Source organism: Bos javanicus, chromosome 23 (assembly GCF_032452875.1).
Source record: "Bos javanicus breed banteng chromosome 23, ARS-OSU_banteng_1.0, whole genome shotgun sequence".
In the NCBI taxonomy this organism is placed as follows: domain Eukaryota; kingdom Metazoa; phylum Chordata; class Mammalia; order Artiodactyla; family Bovidae; genus Bos; species Bos javanicus.
Window position 1 is genome coordinate 29,027,799 of NC_083890.1, and position 10,208 is coordinate 29,038,006.

Consider the following 10,208-nt stretch of genomic DNA (forward strand, 5'->3'; position numbering starts at 1 on the left):
CAAGGACGATGTAGTTGACCATCAGGCCTGAGGCCCTTAAGCTCCTTGACTTGCTCACATCCAGTGACATTTCCTTTTGGGGACCACGTTGGTAACCATTCTCTGGTCCTTGTCAGAACAGCCTTTACCACCCAAAGTCACAAATCCAGGCATTAGACTTGGCTTACATCTCTCTCCCAAGCTTCTTACTACATCATCTGGTCATCAATTTCTAATTCTTGACCCCTCCACATTCCTAATTTGTCACGTCTCATGAGATAATATGAGAACGGAAAATGAGGAGAGATTAAGTAACCTGCTGAGTCCATAGACTGGTAAACAGGGAGTTGGGATTTAGATCTGGGTGTCTGTCATTTTAGACCGTGGGCTTCTTCACCACAAAATGTCATCTTTTTACACTTTTCCTTGTCCTTACAAAAAGATCAATAAAGTCTTAATAAATGGAAAGATGAATTGTCAGATAGATTGATAATTATCTGACTTGGGAAGTTAGTGGTTGGGAGGATCCCTTGGAGAAGGGAATGGCAACCCATTCCAGTATTCTTGCCTGGAGAATTCCATGGACAGAAGAGCCTGGAAGACTACAGTCCATAGGATTGCAAAGAGTCAGACATGAGTTAGTGACTAAATGACAACAACAAAGATATCTATTTAAACAATTACATGTAAAGAAGAAAAAAAATCTCTGGCTAGAATGAAAAAAATTTTAACTACCCCAAAGATCTGGATTATGGTCCTAATTCTGAGATTTGGAGCTTCATTGCCAAGACAGCCACAGTCTCAGCCTCCTTCCCAGGAAAGCTGGGAATGGATTCTGGATAGATAGATGAAAAATAGCACTTTGTGCCACTTTGGTTTACTGATCATATGGTAACTTCTTCTACAGTTATTCAGGTACTTTTCTTGATTTTCCTACAAGCTTATTGAGCAACTTGACGGTAGAGACACACTTAATGCCAACTTAAGAATAATTCAAATATAGAAGTCATAGAAGAATAGACAAATAAATTCAATCATATTTTAAAAGATCTGAGTGTGTGGGGGGGCGGGAATTGCGAAAGAATGTCAAGAGACAAGTGACAAAATGAAAATGTAAAACGAAAACATACTTAGAATTATCATCAAAATCAAAGGGTTACGACTTCTCTGGTGGTCCAGTGGTCGAGAATCTGCCTTGCGATGGGATATGGGTTCCATCCCTGGTTAGGTAACTAAAATCCCACATGTGGCAGGGCAACTAAACCCATGAGCCACAGCTACCGAGCCCGTGCTCCACAACTAGAGAAAGCCCGCAAGCCCCAGTGAAGACCCAGGGCAGCTAAAAATAAAATAAAATAAAAATGGTAGTTTATAAAAAAAAATCAAAGGATTAATTCCCTTAATGCATAGATAACTCACACACACAAAAATTAACAAGTATGAAACTGGACAGAGGAAATACACAGACACTTCATAAGAAAAAAAGTCTCTAAAACATGTGAAAAGATGCTCAATCTCTCTCCCATGAAGAAAAGGCACATTAAAATGGAGAACTGGGGTTGGAAAGGGACTCTTCTTTACGTTCCCATTGTACCTTTTAAATTGGGAACCAAGTAAGAATATCAGAGTCAGACACGACTGAGCGACTGAACTGAACTGAAGAATATCACCTGGGTTTCCCCTGTGGCTCAATGGTAAAGAACCTGCCTGCCGATGCAGGAGATGCAGGTTCCATCCCTGGGTTGGGAGGATCCCTTGGAGAAGGGAATGGCAACCCATTCCAGTATTCTTGCCTGGAGAATCCATGGACAGAAGAGCCTGGAAGACTACAGTCCATAGGGTTGCAAAGAGTCAGACATGAGTTAGTGACTAAATGACAACAACAAGGATATCATCTATTTAAACAATTACATTTAAAGAAGAAGAAAAGTCTCTGGCTAAAATGAAAGAAATTTAAACTACCCCAAAGATCTGGATTATGGTCCTAATTCTGAGATTTGGAGCTTCATGTTCCAAGACAGCCACAATCTCAGCCTCCTTCTCAGGAAAGTGGATCAAATGTCACATCTGGGAATGGAGATGCTTCAGAAATTACAAACCAGTGCACAATGGTTAGGGGTGATTACTATTTCCCTGCCTCACAGACTATTCAGCCTAGTTCCTTGCATATAGAGAGCCATTTGAATGAGTGATCTTGTCTAATTTCACCTACTTTAAAATATTGGAGCCAGGAGCCCAGTGATTTGCATCTTTTCCCTCTACTTCAGTCTGGCTCTGCTCTGACACTTTCCAGCAGAGAAGCCCCTTACCTCTTCTTGTAGCTGCTTCAAATTCTTAGAATCAGTTTAAACTTAGTTCATGTCCCAGTTTACTGCATGAAACCTTCCTAACTACTCAATCTTCATTGTTCCAGGGCCTTCACTTACAGTTGGGCAGGGTGTGCACTGTACAAGAACACTTGGGAGATGGGATGAGTCAGCAAGGAGACCCAGCCCACAGTCTACTTCCAGAGCCATGGACCTCGGCATCCCATAGCAGCATTGCCCCCGATGAAGGGGAGGGGACATTCTAACTTGTACAAAGGTTTCAGAGGGGCTGGCAGGTCTATATGTATCACTCTTTTTCCTGAACCACCTCCTAATTTCTTTTAAAATTATATTTAATTAAAAATTATCTTTTGGCCACTGATCAGGGATCTAACCTGTGCTCCCTGCATTGACAGCACCAAGTCTTAACACTGGACCACTGGAGAAGTCCTTGTTGTTGTTTAGTAACTAAGTCTCTTTGAGACCCCATGGACTGTAGCCCACTAGGCTCCTCTGTCCGTAGGATTTCCCAGGCAAGAGTACTGGAGTGGGTTGCTATTTCCTTCTCCAGGGAATCTTTCCTACCCAGGGATTGAACTCATGTCTCTGGCACTGGTAGGTGGATTCTTTACTGCTGAGCCACCAGGGAAGCCTAGAGAAGTCCCTGAGCCATCTCCTAATTTATGTCTCGAGGAAGACATATCTTTTGATGCCTAGCCCACTGATGGGTATCTTAAGCCAGTCTTTCAAGGCTCCAACTAAATCCTAAGAATGTTTTGTCAGTCCATATCCAAACTGATGACTCTGAAACATGAGAGCATCAGCAGTCCCTTCCTTGAAATTCTCACCTCTGCTGCCTCCTGGGTTTCCTTTTACCTCTCTGACCATGCATTACAGGGGATCAACTGCATCCTAGCACAATGAGGTGTAGCTGCATGGACTTTGAAGGCAGAGGGGCCAGATTCCCATCTCTGCTCCACCACTTTGCAGCTGCGAACCTTAAGAAGGTCCAGTAAGCTCCCTGAGCTCCACTGCCATCCAGATCTTTATCTACGGTCTTGATGTACTTACCAAGTTAAAATTCCTGTGCATCCTTGTATGTCTCATCACCATCTCAACTTCAATTCTGAATTATTCTTATCTGGATTGTTTGCCACCTTACCCAGAACAGGGCTTCCCTGGTGGCTCAGACAGTAAAAAATCTGCCCGCACTGTGGGAGACCTGGGTTAGATCCCTGGGTGGGGAAGATCCCCTGGAGAAGGAAATGGCAACCCATTCCAGTGTTCTTGCCTGGAGAATTCCATGGCAGAGGACCTGGTGGGCTAAAATCCATGGGGTCGCAAAGGGTCAGACACGACTGAGCGACTTTACTTCACTTCATTGGGCAGTAGGTGGCGCTGTCTCCCAAGACACGACGCACCTTATTTTCATCTCTGGGAGGCAGAATGACTCAGGGCCCTGGGACTTTTCATTTTAAAATGAGTTTCATACCTGGCCTTGTAATTCCTCAAAGCAAGACATACCTGGCTGTGGAAAGTTAGCTCTGATATATGCACATTCAGGAAGAGGGAGGGAAGAAGGAGAAGGGGGCATAAAACTATATAAGAGGAAGAGGGGTATAGCCCAGGAGAGACAGCCTGCAGAGGAGCAAAAGGCAGGGACCAAGGAAGAAAGTGCCAGTGAAAGATATCCGACAGCAGAAATAGCCAAGAATTTTAAAATGCAGAATGTCTAATGCTGAACCTTAATCTATCTGCTCCATGATTATGAAAAAGGAAGGGAGGGGAATAGGAGCTCAAGACTGGAGACTCAGGAAAAAAGGAGAATTCAGCAGAGGCCTTAGGAGCTGCTAGTGAAAGTAACATGTTCTGGGACCTCCTGGATTCTACCCAGAGGCATGGAGGAAACAGCCTGAAATGTACTGAGGCTATTAGTCATTCACCAGGTTGATAGAGTCCTTATTTTGAGTCCTATAGAAAGACTTCTCCTGAGAAGCACAGCCAGATGGAACTGTATGAATGCTTTGGTTGTTGAGGTGGCAGAAGGGGCTGAATCCACCCTGCATGGAAGGTGTACAAGTGACTGACTGACCATCGGTACTTGGTTGGACACACCTGTTTTCAACAAAAGGATGAAACTATACGATAAACAAAATAGGGGAATTTATGAACTTCCAAACTCACTGAGGCTTGAAGAAGAAAGAAAAGGAGCCAGGAAGAGCAGAGATTGACATTAGGTGAGATGGAAAGTCAGGGGCAGATGGATGTGAGACCCCAGTAGAGAGACTTCAGAGACAATCTTGCTGCAGTGGCAGGGTGCACAGAGGAGGATCCTGAAGCTCCTTACCTGCTCTGGCCCTTTCCAGTGCTCTGGGACAGGCCCTAGCTACGCGTTTAACAGGGCCACGCTCTTCTGTAAAATTTGCAAAAGTAATATATTTTTAACCATGGGTAAGATTGCTGTCTCTTTCCTGGTATCAGGTGACTTTGGGGTGTGCGATCTAGCTAAGGATGAGTTAAGTTGGGCTTCCATTGTTCAGGTTTGTTAAGATTCATCAGTTATTGCTTAATAAGTTCATGAGTTATTGCTGGGTGTCCTCCATGTAGAAATGGCTTCCAGGAACACCTTTACCACTCACTGAGACAGCTCCCCTGACATCAGAGACTAAAGTGCAGGGTCAGAGAATATGTCATGACACATGTCCTGTGACATGTGGTACCAGACATCTGTGGACAGGGGAGTCAATAAATCCCTTCTACATCCCTAGATGTAGAAAATTGTAAGTATAGGATTTAGTTTCACTGAGGTCTAGTCAAAATGGAAGTGCTTTTCTTCAGGAATATATTTAGCAATGTAACATATGAATATGTATACATGACAAAATAAAATTATTTTTAACATATTTCTACATGAAATCAATTGAAGTTATTCTGACATCAAAAAGCAATTTAGAAGAAAAAAATTCAGATCAAACCAAAATCAATAAGTGATGGGAAGAGATGAATTTTAAATAGAAGTAAAGAATAGAGTCCTAGGTTTTTTGACACTCAGTTGGCAAAGAATAAACCTATAAACATATTACATTTTTAAAACTTTATTTTATTTTTTAGTTGTCATTTCTTACTGACTTGGTATGAAATATTGGCAACTAGAATCCTAGAATTCACAATACCTTTTTAGAACAAGGAATTAGCAATAAACAGGTCAGTGACCTTTAGCAATTTAAAGAGCTATTTAAGATTAATCACTGGAGTGTTCTGAAATTTTAGAGCTCACAGAAGAAACTCTTAACAGAAGTTTCCCCAAAGTTAATGAACTAAAAGTTGGCATATTATTATCAATAATGATTGTGAAACTGAAATAAATTTTTCTTAACTTTCAATTTAAAAAATTACTAACCAAGCTAGAGGAAATGCCAAATTGCAACCACTGGGTGTTGTTTCACTGGGGACTTCAAAGAGTTCCGGGACCACAGCTCTTTATATCTCAGCGCAGAAAGGAATTCAGAGAGAGGCAAAGTAATAGATAAGAAGTGATTATTAAAATAGGAAGCTTGTGAGGTTTACAAGCGGACAGGTGAGAACAGACGAGAAATACAATGCCCTAAGAGATTCCTGGGCTACAATTTTATAATCAAAAGAAAAGTGGGGAAGGGGAAAACTTCTTTGTCTTTCTTGAATAGACATCATGCTTCCATCATCAGCTCCTCCTCCAGGTTGAGCGGGGGAGTTTTCTTGTCCCTACGTGGTCAAGCTGGTCCACAGATTATTGTTTTTTCTGTGTGCAGAGAACATGTCTCAGGGATCTTTAACTTCCTGAGCTCACTGGGCAGGATGTGGGGCTCATGCCACCATTTTAGGGGCATGTCTCCAGTGCTTCTGTCGCATGGTTTTGTTGCTAAACAAGCCTGCTTGGCTTTGTGGCTAAGCAAACCTTCTTTCTTGAGTAATCATTAACTTGCAGGGGTCTCATATTTTTTCTACTTACAGTCCCCTAGTAAGATTAACTGTTTAATCACCTTCTTTGTCCCTTTACTCTGTCCCTATCAAAATGACTAATTAGCACCAGAGAAAATGTATTACAAAGTTGTCAAATGAAGGAGACAAAAGTATAGAGAAGGGGCGAGGCTTTCTGAGGGGCTGAATCTCTCTTCGTCTCGTGTTGGCCTCTGAGGGGGCTTTGTGGCAGCTATGCAGGCTCCAGCCGACCCCTCCAGAGAGGTGGGTTGTGCAGGAGGCCAAGGTGGCCAGCATGGCCAGGTGTGGGCACAGGCAGTGGTGTTGCCCCTCCTGGGTGAGGGCAAGGCCAAGAACCCACACCTGAGCCAGAAGACCCTGGGTCCATACACATCAGTCCACCTTGAGAGTGCCTGTTCCTGTCTTCCCTAGAGGCAGAGATCACCTGCCAGTCCCTGGTTCCTCATGAGGAGCCTCATCTGAAAGGCCACTCAGAAGAAACTGTGGCAGCTTCCCAGTTGTGAGATGGACTGCGGAAGATGCCCGGCTTTTTCTGAATTTCCTTCACTTCCTTTCTTGGCCACCTTTTCCTGGTAGTGGGGACCATTCATTGCCTTGAGCCCCTGTTTGCCCCTGAAGTCTCTACCAGGAAAAGGGGGCTGAGGCCTTCTGTTCCACGTCAGGCAACGCTTCCTTTCCTAAGGCATTGCTTCCTGCAGTAGATGCCACTTCATTGTTGAAGCCTACTGGTTTTTTGCCTATACCAGCTCTTGAGTGCTTGGGGCCCACCTGGAGGAGGGAGATGATTAAATGATTGTGATTGCAAATAAAACTGAGCAACTAAAAAAAAAAAGTATAAAAATACAGGGAAAATATAGTGGTGACCAGTTATTTTAAAATATTTGAATTTTTTGATGTTTATGTCAACTTTTTAAACCTTGTAATTTGTTGCCATTGCTTTTTTCTCATTCTAAGTAAATATTCACTTTGATTTCTAATGTTATAGCTCTAATTTTGTGTCCTTTTTCTTGAAGAGGCCCCAAGAATGTGTGAGCTTCAGGCTCCGCAAACCTAACGCCCCACCCCCTCCTCCACCCCCATCCTCCACCAACCCAATCCCCCAACCCTCCCCATCCCTGCCTGCTATGAGGTTTTTTTTTTTTCCGGGGTGGGGGCAGTGATGGTCTGATGTTGGTGGGCGCCGGTTTCTATCAGGAAGCCGTAAAGGAGATCTGAACAGTGAAAGAAGTTGCCCGGGAGCACTGGTGCAAGGCTCGGCGGACGGAGTGACAGGTGAGATGGCACGTCCGCGCCCTGGCGAGAGAGCCCGACGGCCAGTCCACTCAGAAGTCCCTGCGGCAAGTTCAGAACCGTCCGCGGGGCGGGGCCGAGGCTCCACGTGCTCAGGTGGGTTGGGTTCCTCTCCTTGCAGGGATTCCAGAATTCCAGAAGCTAGGCGTGGACCTCGCGATTTGCAGAAAACCTTCACCAACAGACAACTGAGCCCTCAAGTGTTTCCAACCATCTCTCCGGGATTTTTTTTTGGTGGGGGGAAGGGGGGGTAGCTTTCCTGGTCAAACATGTGCTTTGGAATTAAAAAAAAAAAAATCCGCCTCAACTGAGACAATATTATCAGAATTAACCACCAAATCGGTTGCTTTTTAAAAAACGCTGTCGCTCATTCTCAGGTCGGGGCGTGTGCGCACCGCGCGCCCCGGCTCATTCCAGAGCGCGCTCACCGGCGGTCCTCGGCCCAGTCACCCTAACGGTGCCCAACGGCCCCCGAGCCGCCCCACTGGCCACTCCCGGCCCAGCAGCTCCTCCGCTCACTCCGCGGGTCGCCGCGGCCAGCACCCAACTACCCCTTTCACATCACCCCCGGGTGGTCTGAGTCCCCGCGCGGCCTGCTCCTGGCTCTTCCTGACCCTGCGGATTTCGGGGTGCCGGCGTGGGTGCCCCACTTCGGTCCTCCGCTCCTCCGACCTCTTGCCGAGGAGTCATCTCCATTTTGCCCGTGGAGAAACCGAAGGCTCTCAAAGGCGGACCCCGAAGACCCCTGAGAGTGGTGATCAAAAGCATGTACTGTTAGTGACTCACCGTGGGAGGATTAACACTTAAATTTCCTACAACAGACGCAGCCTCAGAAAACCGGCCTCGGAACTTTCTCCCCTACAGGACCCTCAGTCCTTCCAGACGGCCCTATGCCGACCCATTTAGCAAGCGCTCTGGGCACACAGCTCACCCCAAACCAAGGAATGAAAAAACTTTGTTTAGAAGTGAGGCCTGCAGAAACCTTAGGCTACAAACTTTAAATGCATCTTTCTCTGAGAGTTTTCTGTTTGGCTGCTCTTCTGCCTCTAGAGTTGGCTGCAGCTCCAATCTCCTTGTCACATCCTGGTCTGCAAACTGAGACCTATCAGGGGCCCTTATGCCGTATGCGGTGCAACTCCTTATGTTGCACTGAAGCTAGAATCCTCACAGCCACCATGAAAGCTCGTGCTTTCCAGGCACCAACCTGACAATGTGCAGGAACAGGCTTTTTGTTTCTGAGCCTAGTAAGGAGGGCCGCTCTGACTCCAGCTCTTTTTGGAATATTAGGTGTGCAGGATGCAAGATTCTATTTCAGCTCTGGGAGTAAAAGGGCAATGTGTGTGTGCACCAGCAAGAAAAGCCCATATAGACTTTATTACTAATGGGAAAAGGAAAAAAAGAGGGAAATACATTTTCTGAAAGCTAAGGTTCAGAGAAGAGCAAACTACTGCAAAAACTGAGGCCTGAATCAGAAAGTTTTCTGCTCTTATTAGTGGACTGAGTAACTCAGACTTCTTCCAGGTGAAGATAACTGAAAAAGCTGGATAAAATATTTTTCAGGTATCTTAAAAATTCAGAGGGCCAGTAAAGAATGGCTGGGCCAAAGTTTGCGAAAGGGATCTGTGGATCTGAGCCCAGAACTTAAAAGTTGCTTCTGTCTGGGAACATTTGCTGATCCTGCATGTTGCTGAGATCCCACCCAGACAACATTTTTGACAGCCTTTAAAGGCTTACAGAACTAGAAATAGAGTCCCCAAGCCCCCAAAATATCAAGTGTTGCATTTGTTTAAGGTGACTCTAGGCTGCAGCGTCAAAAAAAAAAAAAAAAATCCTTCTGGGAAGAAGCTCACATAATCCTAGGCTTTGAATTATTTCTACAAATATGTCTTCAAATATATCTAGCACACAGGCAAAAATAACCAGGCACCAGAGGAACAAGAAACCCCACCAGTAAGGAAAGCAGGGATGACAGAATTAGATTCACAAGGATTTCAGACACTGCCATTATTGGCAGAGACTAACGACTTTGTATATGCTGTGTTCAAGGAGATACAAGCCAGACTTGAAAGATCTGGCAGAGAACCAGGAATTTTAGTAAGTGGCATAGCAGATGTTAAAAAAAAATAACTTTAGCCTGAGAGAGTCACGGGTACTGAAGTTATGAAGTCATGGAAACTCAAGTGTCGTACTCTTGTTGGTCTGTTTGAAGATCACACAGATTTGGAGACAGTAGTTCCTGTTTCCAGTTCAGCTTTTGATATCACAGAATGACATAAACAGAAAAATAAAGCATGTAATTTGAACTATATAATTTTTAAGGGTTGTACATTCATCTGGTTCAAAAAGTAGTATATAAGAACTATGTACATGATTTGCAACCATCCACCCCTTTTCATCTCATCTGCCACTACCCACCCCCACCCCTGCCCCACAGGTGAACACTTTTACTAGTTTCTTGTGTATCCTTTTGATAGGGATAGAATAGGATAGTTATACAAGTAGTTGTAGAAGTCCCCAAAGGGGCCTATAGATAGGGAAGGAAACCTAGGAAACTTTGGGAGGCCTTTGTAAGTCAGTGATGGCTCAAAAAAGCTATTGGAACATTATTCAATGAAGCAGTCTTGCTTAATTATAAAACCATACACAAAACCACAA